Consider the following 16,036-nt stretch of genomic DNA (forward strand, 5'->3'; position numbering starts at 1 on the left):
TAACTCATGAAAAAAAACAATAGATGAGAGTCACCAGCAGTGTAAGCTTTGGGAGGCAACATGAATGAATCACAGCGAGGCTCGTGGGGGTTCTTCCCTGATTGTGCCCATACATTTATATATGCCAGTATTCACATACATCGCCATATTCATGTTTGCTTTGAGCATAATCTCTGTAACGATACTTTAAGACAACATGTCCAAACTGGTTCTGGCAAATATGGGGCAGTATTCCAACCAAAGAACAAACATGCCATGCCACAATATGAATACATGTCAAAACTGGCTGCACCAACATGTCAGTACAACCATGTGATAACACATTATGCTTGCTTTATCACAATGACCAGTAGAAATGTCATGTCACAGTAATGCATAGCCAGACTGGCTGCACCAAAATGATAATCTAGCCACGTAATAACAAATCATGCTTGCCATAACACAGATGCCTAGTAAAACAAGCATTGGCAAACCCAATCATTTTGACATGTGTAGTTGTTCAAAGCATTTAACATTCAGCATGAGGAAAGGAATCGGAAATGACAGCCCAGAGATGTTGGCAGCATGGAAGGGAATTAAGGGCAATACTGGCAGATGGGGGTGAGAAAATCAGTTTGGTGGGATGAATAAGACATAAATGGCATCACAAGGAAGAATACAAAAATCTATAAGCTGAAAGGTAGGCCAGCAACAGTACACAGGGGTATTGTACAACATTTGAACAAAGGAGTGACAGCGCAAATGGGGGGGGAAGGAGTGGCAGGGTAAATGGGGTCAGAGCAACAGCAGAAGGGGTGCTGATCAATATCGCAATGGTGAGTAGAATGCCAGCAGGAAGGTGGGTGGAGCGACAGCGCCAGAGGGGGAAGATGTGACAACGCAAGGGGGAAAGAGCCTCAGCGCAAGTGCAGAGGATCGATAGCAAAAGGAAGGAAGTATATACAATGCAAGTGGGATGGGAGGGTCAGCGCAAGGGGGAAGGACAGCAAAAGGCAGAGAGGAGGGACAGTGCAAAGGGGAAGGAGTGACAATACATGGAGAAGGAGAAACAGCACAAGGGTTAGGGAGGAGGGACAGTTCCATGGGGAGAAGGAACAGTGTAAGGGGGTAGGAGCAACAGTGGAAGAGGTCGAGAGGAGGGACAGAGCAAGAGGGAGGAGGGATATCATGATGGGAGGAGTGACAGCACAAGGGGAGGAGGGACAGCAAAGGGAGAAAGTAGAAACAGTGAAAGTGGGGAGTTACATCCGTTAGTTTTATGTATAATTACATCCTTTGGTCATAGTTGTCCTTTATTGTAGTTTTGATCTTATGTGTGTGTGGAAGTTCACAATGGCGCCAGGCAAAGTTGGGTAAGCAAAATGCCCATGGGCTGTCATAGCACATTGGATATCCAGGCTGAGGAACAAAAACTGGAAAAGGGGAACCACATGTCCCTTTGACAGTTTAAGCCAGCTCAGGAGTGCTCACTTGGCTTCATAAAGCAGACACGGGAATGCTTGGTGTTTAAACTGGAACTGTCTCATTGGTTCCGCCATAATGAGCAAGGGTTCTGGTGGGTCAGTACTCCCTCACCCATTATGGATGTGCTGCCACTTGCTATACTGCAGGTCAAGGAGGGGAAAGAATAATCCCCATACTGCTTGTGCATTCAGAGGAGAGACATCCACATGCAAAAGCTGGAAAAGAAGGCTAATGAAAAACTTAAGTGTGATATGTAAGGTGAAAAGTATAGCATGAACCATTCAACGCTGATGAGGAGGAGCTGCGCACTGATGAGAGTTTGATTTTCTAGACTACAGCGATGAAAAGAGAATATTCACCCCTTCTCCCCCAGGGAGTAACCCCTTTGAGGCTAGGGGCATGAGTTCACTTTGCAAGACGCTCTGTAGGGAGGCAACTAGGACCTCACTGAGAGTGACTCCCCTCTAGGGGACAAGGACTCTCATTCCGACAAGGAACACCCTACTGAAGAGGGAAAATCGAGATCAAACCCATGCCCCCTCACCCCAGGCGCATATACAGAAGAACAGCAGGAAGAACAAGGAGCGCACTTATCATTTGAACCAGGCCCCAGCGCACCCATGGGTGACAAATATGCTGAAACACACCCACTTCACCAACAGTGCAACTTCCATGCTACATCAGAATCAATGCTGCAATATCAGAATCTACAAACACAAAAATCCCTGTTTAAAGGCTTGCAAATGCCTATATGAATTAACATGGTCTAACTGCACAGTGTAAAGCCATGTTTCAGGAAAAGTACAGCCAAGTTCATTTCTCTCACTGAACACTGGCTGCAGAAGCCTTCAGCAATGCTACTCGCAAAAAAAACCCACGAGCAGCCATGGTCGCGCATTCAAGATAAGATTGCTTTCTGCAGACAAACATTTTTAATTCTCCACAAATGCGAATAAACCACGGCAACCCAGTGTGTTTTTTCTTTTCTTTCTGGGAAAGAAAGACATTTTCGCAAAGACTCGCACAACATTTGAAACATAATTGTAACAAGAATTGCTCAGCCCAGCCAATCAGCGCTCCGAGCTCAGGTGCAAACTGCTTCCTTCAGCTACAAAGTCATAATGCAACAAGTTAGAATTAGGTAATGGGGGGCTGGCACAGCTAAACCAACCCACTGACGCAAAAGGCTAACATCCAATTGTCAGGCTCTCTATAAGGGCTACATAGGTAACCTATCACTTAGCAGCCAATAGCAGGAGGAGATAGGTTTCTGGGAGCTGATCCAATTCTGTGAGGTCAGCCTGCAGTGTGATTACAAAGCTGGCTTGCAAGCCAGCCCCGGGGGAGACGGCGCCTGAACTCTCGATGTGCACGATGCTCTGCATGTTTTTTTTCTTTTTTGCTGCCCAGAAATAAACGCAGTTTGGAACATGCAGCTGCCTGCTTTCTGCAGACAAACATTTTTAATTCTCCACAAATGCAAATAAACCACGGCAACCCAGTGTGTTTTTTCTTTTCTTTCTGGGAAAGAAAGACATTTTCGCAAAGACTCGCACAACATTTGAAACATAATTGTAACAAGAATTGCTCAGCCCAGCCAATCAGCGCTCCGAGCTCAGGTGCAAACTGCTTCCTTCAGCTAAAAAGTTATGGGAACAAAGTCATAATGCAACAAGTTAGAATTAGGTAATGGGGGGCTGGCACAGCTAAACCAACCCACTGACGCAAAAGGCTAACATCCAATTGTCAGGCTCTCTATAAGGGCTACATAGGTAACCTATCACTTAGCAGCCAATAGCAGGAGGAGATAGGTTTCTGGGAGCTGATCCAATTCTGTGAGGTCAGCCTGCAGTGTGATTACAAAGCTGGCTTGCAAGCCAGCCCCGGGGGAGACGGCGCCTGAACTCTCGATGTGCACGATGCTCTGCATGTTTTTTTTCTTTTTTGCTGCCCAGAAATAAACGCAGTTTGGAACATGCAGCTGCCTGCTTGGGACTCTGTTGCATTTCTGGGGGCCATATGGGAGGTGTTGGGGTCTCCCATAGATGGCGAGGGTATGGCTGCTGGCCCCCCACTGCCCTGGTGGGGGTCCAGCTTCTCCCCAACACTACAGAAGCAACACTGTATGCCTATATGGGATTGCCTTCAATTACAAGTAATGTGCTTTCCTTTTGCTTGGCTTCAGGTAATGCTGGATCAAATATGACACCGGAAGAAAAACAACTCCCATTTGAACTTGAATTACTATGTAGCAGTATAGAGCCACAGACCCCGCGACAACCAGCAAAAAGAAAGAGCGAATGCTGGGGAGCCGACATCGAGAACAGTGGGAAAACAGATGTCAGGACAGAGTCCTGGAGACAATCATATGTGGTAGTGTGACCACCCTCCCGTCCTTCTCTTCAATCTCTCCACTATCCCATTCAGAATGTTTAAAACTATTAACTAACAGCCACACCTCATGATCCCCATGTCAGCCTTGTTCCCTGTCCCCAAACTCTTTTAAAATAAATCCTAACCTCCACCTGTGTCGGGGATGTCACAAGATCAATTGTCAACTTATCTCTCACCTCTGGCATCTTCCCAGCAGAATTCAAAGCCTCCTACAGCAAGCCACTGCTCAAAAAGCTCAAAAAGTCCCACTCTGTGGGATGTCTTAACCCACTTCTGCTCTGCCATGCGGCATCACTGTGTTCTGATGGTGCCAGAAACATCAAAATGGGCGCGAAACCCTTGTACGTGCCAAAACCTCTGAAAATCACGCTTTGCAAAGCACAAAAAGATGGCTGCACAATCTGCCATGCATGTTGTCAGTGGTGGAACAGAGATCTCACTCCTGAAACATGTCGCTGTGCTCCACAACATGTGAGGATGGAGTACAGAAGGAAAAGCAGTGCTTTGCTAAAGGAAACCCCAAAATCTTACTTTCAATCCTTTTTTAATTGTTGATGAAACTGCAGAATGCCGGTACAACACTCCTTCAAACATCCAAAATTCTTGCTGGGTGCTACAATTCACTTAGTATAAGAAATCATTGTGATCATCCAATGTCCTGAAAAGCTGAAAGCATCAAGGGATTTCCACAGCAAAAGTGACCTGTCTGTGGGTCTGTCAAAATCTGGGTGCAGTACCCTGGCCTGCCTGAATGACAGCTGTCAGTAGCCTGCAGGATTAAAATATAAAGATGTATAAACTAAAATCAAATGTTTGCAATCTAAGAGTCCTGTTATTGAGAGTAGCCCATCTGGTAATTGTTTTGATTCCATGGTATAAAATCTTGAATAAGTATTTAGCTGTGATGTGATCCCACAGGTTTGTTGTATGTTAAGGCAAAATTCAACAGATTTAACAGTTAAAATAAGCTGACTAAAGCTACCAAACCGGAATAACAGCTTTCCTCACAGAGGCAAGGCCTCTCCCTCCAGCTCCCTCCACCAGGAAATCACACCAAAGCGATAATTATAGCGTTGGGGAAGAACGTGGTCTGCAGTGGGGAAGGAAACAATGAACAGCTGCAAAGCAGGAAAGGCTAGGTGTGAGGACCATCATAAATGGACACTGCCAAGAGCCAACGGGGAGGAGATGCTTCTGGACTGAAGGGAGAGAAAAAGAGGTGGACCCAAACAGCCATCTGTGGCTGAACATTCACAAAGAACATTTTGTTTAAAGATATATAACTTGGCAGTTAAAACATTGTCAAAAACACAAAAGTAACAGAATTGTAAATCTAAATTTTTGCTGCATATTTCAAGAGGCGGCAAAATCGTGTGACATAATTTGGAAGGAAATGGCATAAATTGTGATTTTACACAAAATGTGTTGCTGTTAGAAGTATGAAACTTTATGCACATATGCCCATGTTATACGCGCACACTTGTAGAAATTTGCTGATAATTTGGACATTGTGCTCCGGATGAAAAGGGCAGATTTCTGTGAAATGCAGATCCCACAGCTATGGGGTTTGGAGGAGTAGCTGCTGTACAAAATATGTAATCATATATGTGGTTGTTACAGAGGTTGCACATGTGTAAATATGTAATGTGTCAAAAGTAGATTTTGTGTTCAAGAGGCTAGGGGTGGACTCTTAGCCTCATAAACCCACACCATAAATGTGACACACTGTTTTTCTCCTCCTATCAAGGCAGAGATGAGATTCTGACCAATCCATGTCAAAGGGGCGAGCTTATGATAGACCAGCACACACATGCCGTTTATCATAGCATAAATAGACACAGCAGAGGGCAGATAACGACAGACAGATTCACCCACTATCCGAATGCTGGCGGAGCACCCTGCTGCAGAACTTTACATCTTCCTTGCTCCAGACTCCAGATCTTGGCAAAGCAGAACCCATTGCATAGCTGAACCATTTTCAGCTAGGCCTCAATTTCCAGAACCAGAACCCACCCCATAAACCTAAGGGGAAGCATCATACTACAGCCGGGCTGTGCTTTACTGCTGCCTGCTAAAAGAATTTTCATCAGAACCAAAAATGGCAGATCCCATCCAGTCCTGTGCCGTGCTGTGACAAGAGTGCATTGCAGATCCAGTCCTGTGCCGTGCTTTGACCAGAGCGCCTTGCAGATCAATCTGATCTGCCCAGCTGTCTGTCCAAAAACCAGATCAATTTCCCTGACCAGAATCTTGACGGACCAGAATCCTGACGGTTCCGTTTAAAAACACATCTAATGAATATCTATAGATAGAACTGTGTCACTAGCATATGTACTGTCCATAGTCAATCCCTATCTTACACCCATCCTATCTTGTCTTCAGAACCTGCATTGTTAGGAGTACTTTTGAATTGTCTGAACTCTCTATCCTATCCCTACTATCTTCCTCCTGTGCTAGTATTGCTAAAACTATCTTTGCGCTGATCTTTTCTCATCTGAAGAAGGCGAGTCCCGAGCAGGCAGTCATTCTGATCAAGTGGCTGTGTTCTTGTGGGGATTTGTTTTGTTCATAGTCATCCTCTAGTGTTAGAAATCCCATTTGTCATTTTAAAAGTGCATTCCCATTTTCCATTCTTGCACCTATCTCAAAAAAATGACCTCCACTAAGCCATTCATAACTTCCTCAGTTTTTGTGCTAGAAACAAAATGTCATGTAGCTAACATCCACAGCTTTACACCGCATCTAAACCTGCATCCCAAATCCATACAGTTCTCCCGTTATTGCGATTATAAAACAGTGAAAAGTTTGCCGCAAATTTTGTTTTTGGGAAAAACAGCTTTTGATTGCTCCCGATTTGAATTTTAAGATTTCAAATTGTTTCTTGGTATTGAATCATTGCTTGTGTTTGTGTGCAACCATCCAAAGCGGCTCCCATAAGAATTGATAGCAATTTCAGCAATTTTGACCATATTTAGTGTTTTTGCCCAATCCATTCTCAAGATAACTTTAAAAGTCATTCAAACAGCTTGACAGTCAATTTTGTTTTCTCTTGTGTTTGCTGGGGGAAAGCAAGATTGTTATTTTGTTTGAATTCTGCCATTCTTGAATACATGCTCTCTCCTCCAATCTCTTTGCATTGCCTATAGGGGGTTGAGGGGTGTGCAGGGGAACCTTTAACCACAGTGCTATCTGATCTGCACACACACACACAAAGGTATTATTTCTGTGCTGAATGGTTTTGCTCATTATTACTCCTTGTGTATTAAATAGATTATTCACTTTTACATCACCCCATTTGTGATTATTGTATACCCATAAAAACATAGTGTGATTAAATTGTAATTACATAAATAAATACTTAGGCCCTCATTACAACTCAGGCGGTGGACCATGGTGCTATTAGCACCATGGTCCATTCCGGATTCCACCATGGTGGATGGCGGAATTTCCGCCCCATTCCAAGGTGAGTGGGGCGGTAATTCCCCATTCACCATTTGCCCTTCCCCATTCCCATTTTTGCCCCATTGGGTATAATGGGGATGGGGAAGGCGCTAATTACGGCACCGTACATTACGGTGCCGTAATTAGCACCAAGGTCGCTTAGCGCCTTGGACTTTAACGCCTGCAAAAAGCAGGCATTAAAGTGTGAATCAGGCGTTAAGGGTTAACGGCGCCGATGGCGCCCTTAAACCCTTAACGCCTGACTTGTAATGAGGGCCTTTAACTTTGCAAACCAGCCTGATTCCTGGTTCAGTGTGACCGGGGGGGTTCCAGGAGAGGGGAGTGATATGAGTGGTATATCGTTCAGAATAAAGAACTTTGAGACAAAAATAAATAAGGATTTCAGTTGTGCATTACACGCTAGGCGTTGACTTGGGTGTGTGCCGGATTGAAATCACTTGCAGCTTGGCGGCTCGTTGCGGGATCCTGAATTAGACATACCACTTGTGACAGTCTAACACAGCATGCTAACTGACGGGGTACATAAACCTTGTCGGGCTACCACACTGTGCTACACTGTAAAAACACCCTTCAATAGAAATACTCAAAGGAGTTGGGCCTGTTTTGCAAAGGTACAAGTAACCCTGAGATAAGTATGAAGGAAATTAATATTTCCGGAATGGCGACCCCAGTGGAAATCAATATGGGAAAAGACCACCTACTGCACAAGTTGTTTGTCAGGGTTTAATGGGTAGAGCAGGATGACAATGTTTGGCTGCAGGAAATCAAATAACAAGCCACTGCCACAGAATTAGATATATGACAGGACCAGGGTCCATTACACCAGGCACTTAGTGAACTGTATATGGCCACAAGGGTAAAAGAAGAGCAATATAAAATTGCCAAAATAGCGGCGTACCTGTACCTACACATTGGAGTAATAGAGAAAAAATCTGCCGAAAACCTAGACCTGGCAAAAAGGCAATTACAATCCCTAGAGAAGACCCAAACTGATCTGGAATCTGCAGAGCAAAGGCTACAAAAGAGCTAAGAATCAGAGAGTGAAACCAGGCAGTACCTGACAAAAGTAAAAGAAGATCTGGATCTCCTGCAGCAAGAGAGGGTAGAGCAAGACACCAAATTACTGACACTGCAAAAAGAGTGTCAGTAAAGATTGGACTCTCTACAACAGAGTCAACAAAAACTGGTGCAACAATTAACTTTTAATAGAGTCTGCGCAGAACAGATGATTGTCTTACAAGACCAGATAAACCAATTAAAAGAAGAAAATAATAAATTAATTCTTAAAGACCTTGAATCCCAAACAGAGTTCGATGAGGAGCACCAGAAAGCTGGTGCGTTCAAAAAACAAAGGGACAACCTGGCTGCACAGAGGGGTACTCTAATTCAGGAAAGGGACGCCTTAGGCCAGGAAGTCAACCATTTAAAAACCAAGGTGGAAGAAAATCACCTGGCCCTTCAGGGACTGAATGAACTCAAAATGGACTATGAAAAGCTGTTAGAGCACACCAGGAGGGTGGACGATGCTCTGGCAAAGAATGACCAGGCCAGTAAGGACAGAACTCAGGAGGTGAGCCTCCTGCAGCAGAAATTGGCCAAATACTCCCAAATCAGACAGGAAGAACAGAGAGACAATGATGCTCTCTGTGAGAAAAATGACAGGCTCCATAGACAGATAGCCATGCAGGAACAGCTAATAGAGACCAGTAAGGCCTCAGTAGAAGAACAAAAGAGTCAGATTCTTGCATGTCATCAGGGAGTAGGGGCTGAGAGAGATGAGGTTAGATGGGAGAGGGAAACCCCTGAGCATAACCTCAGGAACCCTGGCACCAGAGACTTTAATCCTTTCAATTCCATGGACTCTGTCACCCCCATGTCCACTGGCTCACATGAAGCAAGGGCCACGGTAAACCCAATGGGGAATATGGGGCTAATAGGTCAGTGCCTTCCAGAAATGGATCGGCGGGCATCTATGTACAGGTTCCCAAGTGCTAGGGCCATCTTTTCTAATCAGGAAGACTCCAGTGAGGGGAGAATCAGAGAAATGGATCCTCAGAAATATAACTTACCAAGAGATTAGGCGGGAACATTTGGTGGGGTATTCCATGAGATTAGGCCCACGAAAAGCATACTAAAAACCTCTTCACAGCTAGGACAGTGGGGGGGGTACTCAACCAATCCGGGGTACAAGGAAGAGTTAGAAGACTCTTCTGAGTTCCACAGGACCCAAGGAACTAGGCCCCCACATTCTGCCAGCCATTCCCAAGCTCGCAGAATCCAGGAGAGTCTAGAAGACCAGACAGCCACCCCTGGTAGCAGTGCCTCTGAGTCAGAGGATGAGTGGACCAGGGTGACAAGAACTAAAAAGGCTAACAAAGTTAAGAGGGCTTTACTCAAGGATGCCCTGAAACAATAAAAGCTATTAGTAGCATCATCACAACCTACCACAAAAATGCCAAATATTCGGTTTGGGAGCACCTTGAACTATTTCAGCAGATGATGGAAACGTTCCATCTGAACGACAGCCAAAGTTGTATTCAGTATGTAAAGTGGACGTTTTCTCCTGAGTCCTCCAGCTTCTTTGCAGAGCTGGAGGATCAGAACCATTCCAGATGGTCCACCTATAGGGCGGCCATCCTGAAACATTTTTCCATTAATAGGAACCATCAAGAGGCTCGCAAGGCAGCCTACAACTTACAACGTGGGGAAGACCAGGCCCCACAAGAATTTGTTCAGGAATTAAAACGTGCCTTTGCGCAGACCACTAGAAGGATGCGCACTGACAGTAAGGAATTTGTGAACACCTTCTTTCATGCTCTACCTAAGTACATTATGATCCAGCTAGTGAGGGACTTTCATGAGAAAAGATCACTAGACTGGGTCATTGAACAAGCAACATGCATCTATGAAGTACAAAAGCCGTTGGAAAGTAGAAATCTTAGCAAGAGCCCCAAACCAACCAACACCCCTGCTGCTGCCAAGGTGGCGGAGGTGAAGGTTGCCCCCATTTTAGATCTGGAGATGGGGGGGCCTAAAAACCTTCCCGTGCAGTATCCAGCCAACCCCAAACAGGGAGCCAGGGTGGTAACCCCACAAATGGGACCCCTAACACCCCTGATTACATCAGCCACCCTACAAGGGAAATAGACCCATCGTGGGCTATGTGTGGACTCCTCCAGCTCAAGGGGGGATCCAACTAAACATCAGGAAACCCAGGAAACCTTCCTCCTCACATTCCCCAGAAGGGCAGCAATCACCCAAATGCCGGACCAAATTTCTTTCCCGGGTACCCGACAAACTTCAACCCCCAATACAACCCTTCTTTATTTTCCTCACTTTCCTGTGCCCAGACAGCCCAATCCAGGAGAGGGGAGGCCAAGGGTGGAGGGGTACTCAAACTTTCCTGACCAGGGGTATTATGCAAGAAGGTATAGTTACCCTTCCCGGCATCAACCCAGGGTAGATCTGAGGACCCCGTACCAGCCAGAGCGGGTGTCCCAACTAGAGCATCCGGTCTAGAACATGACACAGGATCTGGGTCGCATGCTGAGGGCCCAACAGAACCCTCAGATGAGCGTGGCAGCTCAGAATTCCTCAAATCCTGGGTCTGGTGCTCCAGAACAATGACGGGGGAAGAACCCAACAACCCACCGGTTCCCAGGGAGGAGGCACAAGGGGAAGGGGGGTGTAAAGCCTTAGAGGAAGCTTATTTACCCACTTGTGGAAAGCCCCTGGAAACCCAGGAACCGGTACCAAAATCTCCTGCCCCCGAAAGTCTGCAACCCAAGGAACACAGGGGGGGCTAGGAGAAATAAAGAGTCTAAAAAGGCCCATTTTGTGGAGGAGGTGCAAATCTTACAGTTTGAAGGAGAGGGGTCCTCAGGATTCTGGGAAAAGGATCTTATCCTTCAGGGATGGGAGAACTCCTCACAAAGAAAAATGGGTCCCAAAATATCCAAATCCAGACTGGGTAGATGTGGGGACCGAGTTAGAACCGCCCATCATCAAACCCCAGAATGACCAGCACGAAAATACCTTTGTTCAAACCCATTCTGGTGACTGCCTCCAAAAAGGGGGGGGGCAGCCCAGAATCAGAACCAGGGGAGACCAAAACTTCCCCCATATCTAGCTGTCACCTTTTTCTTACAGGTTCCCAAGATCTGAAACAGAATCCTGCCCAAATCACCTCTCTGTCATTATCGCAATCAAAGAAATTAACCCACCAATGGCCAAAAATGTGCATTATCTTTGGCCCCTTGAGGAAAAGGAGGGAAGATTTATGCCCCGGTCCAAATACAGGGGCAATGTACAATTTTGGCACTGGTGGACACTGGATCCCAAGCCACCCTTCTGTCAAAAAGGGCCTTTGATCAACTGAATTCGGGAAGGGGGAGAAATACCAAATTCCTCTCACCCCTCTTCCTGGACAACTTCAGAACTTCGACGGGAAGGAAATTCCCGTAGAGCGGAATGCAGATTTAAACATTAAAATTGGGCGACACCAGGTGAAGCACCCGGTCATAGTTGTGACCCGTAGGGCACACCTTGTTTACTAGGGAATGACATCCTGCGTAGATTTTCTCCCCTCATAGATTGTGCAAACAAGGTCCTCTGGACCCAGACTAACCGACCAATGAAATTAAAACAGAGTATCAACCATGTTAGTTTAAATGGCACATGCCACATGGTTGAACAAAAACCTGACCAAGTCGAATTCCACTTCCAGAATAATCAAATCCCAGACGTGACAGTAATTGCAGTAGGACAACAAACTGGTGATGGGGGGTCCCCTCTATTTCTGAAAAACCAAGGTGGAAGAAAATCTCCTGTAAATAAGGATTTCAGTTGTGCATTACACGCTAGGCGTTGACTTGGGTGTGTGCCGGATTGAAATCATTTACAACTCAACCCCCTTGTTCTGACCAACTAAAGACTAATCTCTAACTATCGATTTATAGCTAAATGAATTGGTGGAACAGCTTACTCTCAACTTCAATGCCATTGACCACCAGACCATTATGAATAGACTTATGAATAAACTCGACTCTCACAGCATCAGGGACGCAGCTCTGCAGTCGATATCCTCTAGGCCAACCCCACCTCCACCTGCAACACAGTAACAAAACTCAGATGCATGATGCATTATGGACGGGGACTTGACCCTATCACATCACATCAATTCTGTGACAAAGAGGTGCTACCTGCACTTGCGTATTCTCCACCACATCTTTGACTACCTGACCTTCCAACACAGATTCTCTGTGATGGACGCTTTTATCCTTTCACACTCCGATTATGCTAACGCCATATTCCTGAGGACCACCCCAACACAACTAAGGAAACTCCAACAGGTTCACAACACTGCTACAAGCTCCTCCTAGCCCTAGGCCTTAGAGAACACATCTCACCCACCCTCCATGTCCTTCATTTGCTTCTGATCGGGTGACGATCCACCTTCAAGGCAATGTGCATCACCCACCGAGCTCTCCAAAATTAGGGTCCAGAATATCTGCAACATAAACTTACTCTTAGGCCTAGCAGAATACTCAGATAAGGTGCAGCACTTCTCCTCATCATCCCAGTGGCAAAATCAACCTGAATAGGGGGCTCCTCCTTAGCTGTTCAAGCCCCCATCATCTGGAACTCCATCCCATTCACAATACGTCACATAGAAGATCACCTAGCCTTCAGGAAGGCACTCAAACATGGCTCTTCCCTTCAGCATCCTCACAGACTTAGTTAATCTCCAGGGTGAAAAATTACCCAACCCTGACAGATATGCAGAGGAACCCGAGGCGTCCACAAGGTTGCCCCTCCTACAGAATGCATCTCAGTCAGGTCTTATGATAAGCTATAAATCTTCATCTACCCAGGTGCCAGCCTTCTATGCTTGAACATCAAGCACTTGATCAGAACTGAATATAGCTGTATCCTGTGCGGGGCATGTCTCACACACATCCATATGCCTGCAATAGACACTATTCGACTTCATCCACCCTAACACAACCACCTTCAATACAATACAGCTGAGTCCTACGATAAAATGTGGTCCAGCCATTCACATAAGCAGTCAAATGACTCACCTATTCCCCTAACAATCTGTCACACTACCCATCCTCTCTTCTGATACCAATGGGCTGTTATTAGGGACTGAGCCACGCCCTACCTACATACCTCATGCTGGCTAAACATGCACACAAGCATTTTAGAAATCATTCCTTCACATCTCATATCTCTGACTATGGTGGTCCAAAGGGTGCTCATCCCCACAGCGCTTTGAGGCAGTAGGCACTATGCAAATGCCATATAACATACCTTGTGGTACATTGTAAGCAGCCACACTTGTTTTGCATAAATGGTGCTCTTTCATAGATTGTAGAATTTAACAATCATCACGTCAGGTTTCGATTTTGAGTAAGATAAGCATGTTAGCTGGAGATTGTAGCCAGATAGCTTGCTAACACAATCATTAGCAAAGCAGCATTGCACACGTGCAGGACCACAAACACATCCCTGAAGCATAGGTAACTTAGCCCATGGAAATCGGGCCATAAAGCAATGTTACTCAACCTTTCCACAGCAATGGTGTCAGCTATGGTGGGGGCAGCCCAAAATGGTAAAATACATTGAAGAATGTGTGTGCGTAGGAAGTTGTTCCTTTAATTATGTATGGTAGTGCTGAAGTCGAGTCAGGTGGTGTAACAGGTACTGTTGCACTCAGTATCAAATGGATGGCAAGTTAAATGTAATGTAATTCGTCATTTGTATAGTGCCTTTTCCCATTGGTATGGGCTCAAGGCCCTGTAAGGTGAACACCCTCAGGGGACCGAAGTCAAAGGTATGTGTGCATTTTAGCCAATACGAAGTTGGGTAGGGGTGGCCAAGTCACTACTAGCTGCCCAAATCGAGCTGGCATGTGGATGGGTGTTGTGATGTTGTCTGGAGAGTATGCGAGTGCAGGAGCCTCATTATGTGTCCAGCTATACCACATTGATGCCGTGGGGGATGGCTGCATCCTTCTGGCAGAGGTGTTGTGCAATGTGTCTTAAAAAGTGGTGTGTGATAGCAGTTACGTGTGGGTGGGTGGCCTTGCCTTTGGCTATATTCCATAAGCATGGAGTGTGACACGTATACGTGTGTCCTGGCTCGTTTCTTGGTTTCCTAGATGTGTCGTGGATTCTGTGCTGTGGTCTGCTGGAGTTTATCCTCTCAGTCGCTAGCTACATTTCATGGTGAGTTCATTGCGGTCCAGCCTACCTGAGAGGAGGTTTAATAACTGGATGTGTGGCATGGGATTGTTAGGATGCACAAGGAAAAGTCAGGTCTTGAGGGCCTTCCAGAAGGCAAGGTGATCCTCTATGTGTCAGATGTTAAGGGTAATTGAGCTACCAGATTGAGGGTCCTTGGACGGAGAAGGAAGATACCCCTATTCCTGTCGATTTGAAGGGAGGGATCATAAGGCAGAGTGTAGTGCCTGATCTCAGGTTTCTGTTGGGTTGGTAGTGGATGAGATTCTGTTGAATGTATTCTGGGCCTGTCTTGGGGAGGGCACCGTAGCTGGTTTACATAACTTTGCAAATGTCCTATTGCCCAACAGGGAAGCAGTGGTGCACACAGAAGGTGGGTGTGATGTGCTCTCTGGATCCAAGTGCCAGGAGAAGCCTAGCTGCAGTGTTTTGGACCCATTGGAGCTTTCTGTGTTGATATGCGGGGGCACCCGGGTATAGGGAATTGGTGTAGTCTGGCCAGGAGAGAACAATAGCCATTACTGCAGTCGCTCAGTGAGGACAGGAGAGGTAAGGGAAGATGCATTTGAGAATGCAGAGGTGTAGATAGCAAGATTGAGCCACAGATTTAATGTGGTGTCAGTGTGTCAAATCAGCATCCATGGTGCCTCCCAGGTTCTTTACTGAGTTGGATGCGGCAGGAGGCGGGCCTAGGCAGGATGGCCAAGGGGTGAGTTGGGGGAAGAGAGACATTTTCCTGCAGATCATGATTTAGTTTTTTCCTGAGGTGAGGATGAGGTGGTCAGCCATCATCCAGTGGTTGATGTCTGTCATTCAGGATGAAAGGTCGGGGTTGGGAATGGAAGAGGGTTTAGGGATCTTGAAGATGATCTGTGTGTCATCTGCGTAGTTGTAGCCGGCTAGGTCATATGAGCAATAAGGGCAGGAAGGGGGCTCATGTAGAGGTTGAAGAGGAGGGGGAAAGGGAGTGGCTGTGTGGGACCCCATTGGTGACAGGGTGGGGGTACCGAGGTGGAGCGAGGAAGTATGGTTATCTGTAAGCAAGGAATGAGGAAATCCACCTTAGCGCTGCATCCCTGATGCTGATCAAGTGGAGGCTGTCTGACAGTGAGGATGCTGTGGTTGATGGTGTTAAAGGTGGTTTATAGTGATAAAATCGAAAAGTAAAATCTCGATTTATTTTTGTATGCCGTTTTTTATTCGAAATGGGGGGATTCCGCCCCCGACCCCCCCTTTTTTTTTTAACCCATTTTTTTTTTATCCTGGATCCCAAAATAAATATATAATTAAAAAGAGTAATTCAACTTTTTTTCCGCGATTTTTTTTTCGACCTTATTGTAATTCGAGATTTTTTTTTCGAGATTTTGACCGACCACCGTTAAATGCCACTGAGAGGTCAAGGAGGATAAGTGCAGCACAGCCTCTGTGTATGCTGTACTTTTGAGGTCATGCCAGAATGAGACTAGGGA

Source organism: Ambystoma mexicanum, chromosome 6p (genome assembly GCF_040938575.1).
Source record: "Ambystoma mexicanum isolate Mex_15411 chromosome 6p, UKY_AmexF1_1, whole genome shotgun sequence".
Classification (NCBI taxonomy): Eukaryota; Metazoa; Chordata; class Amphibia; order Caudata; family Ambystomatidae; genus Ambystoma; species Ambystoma mexicanum.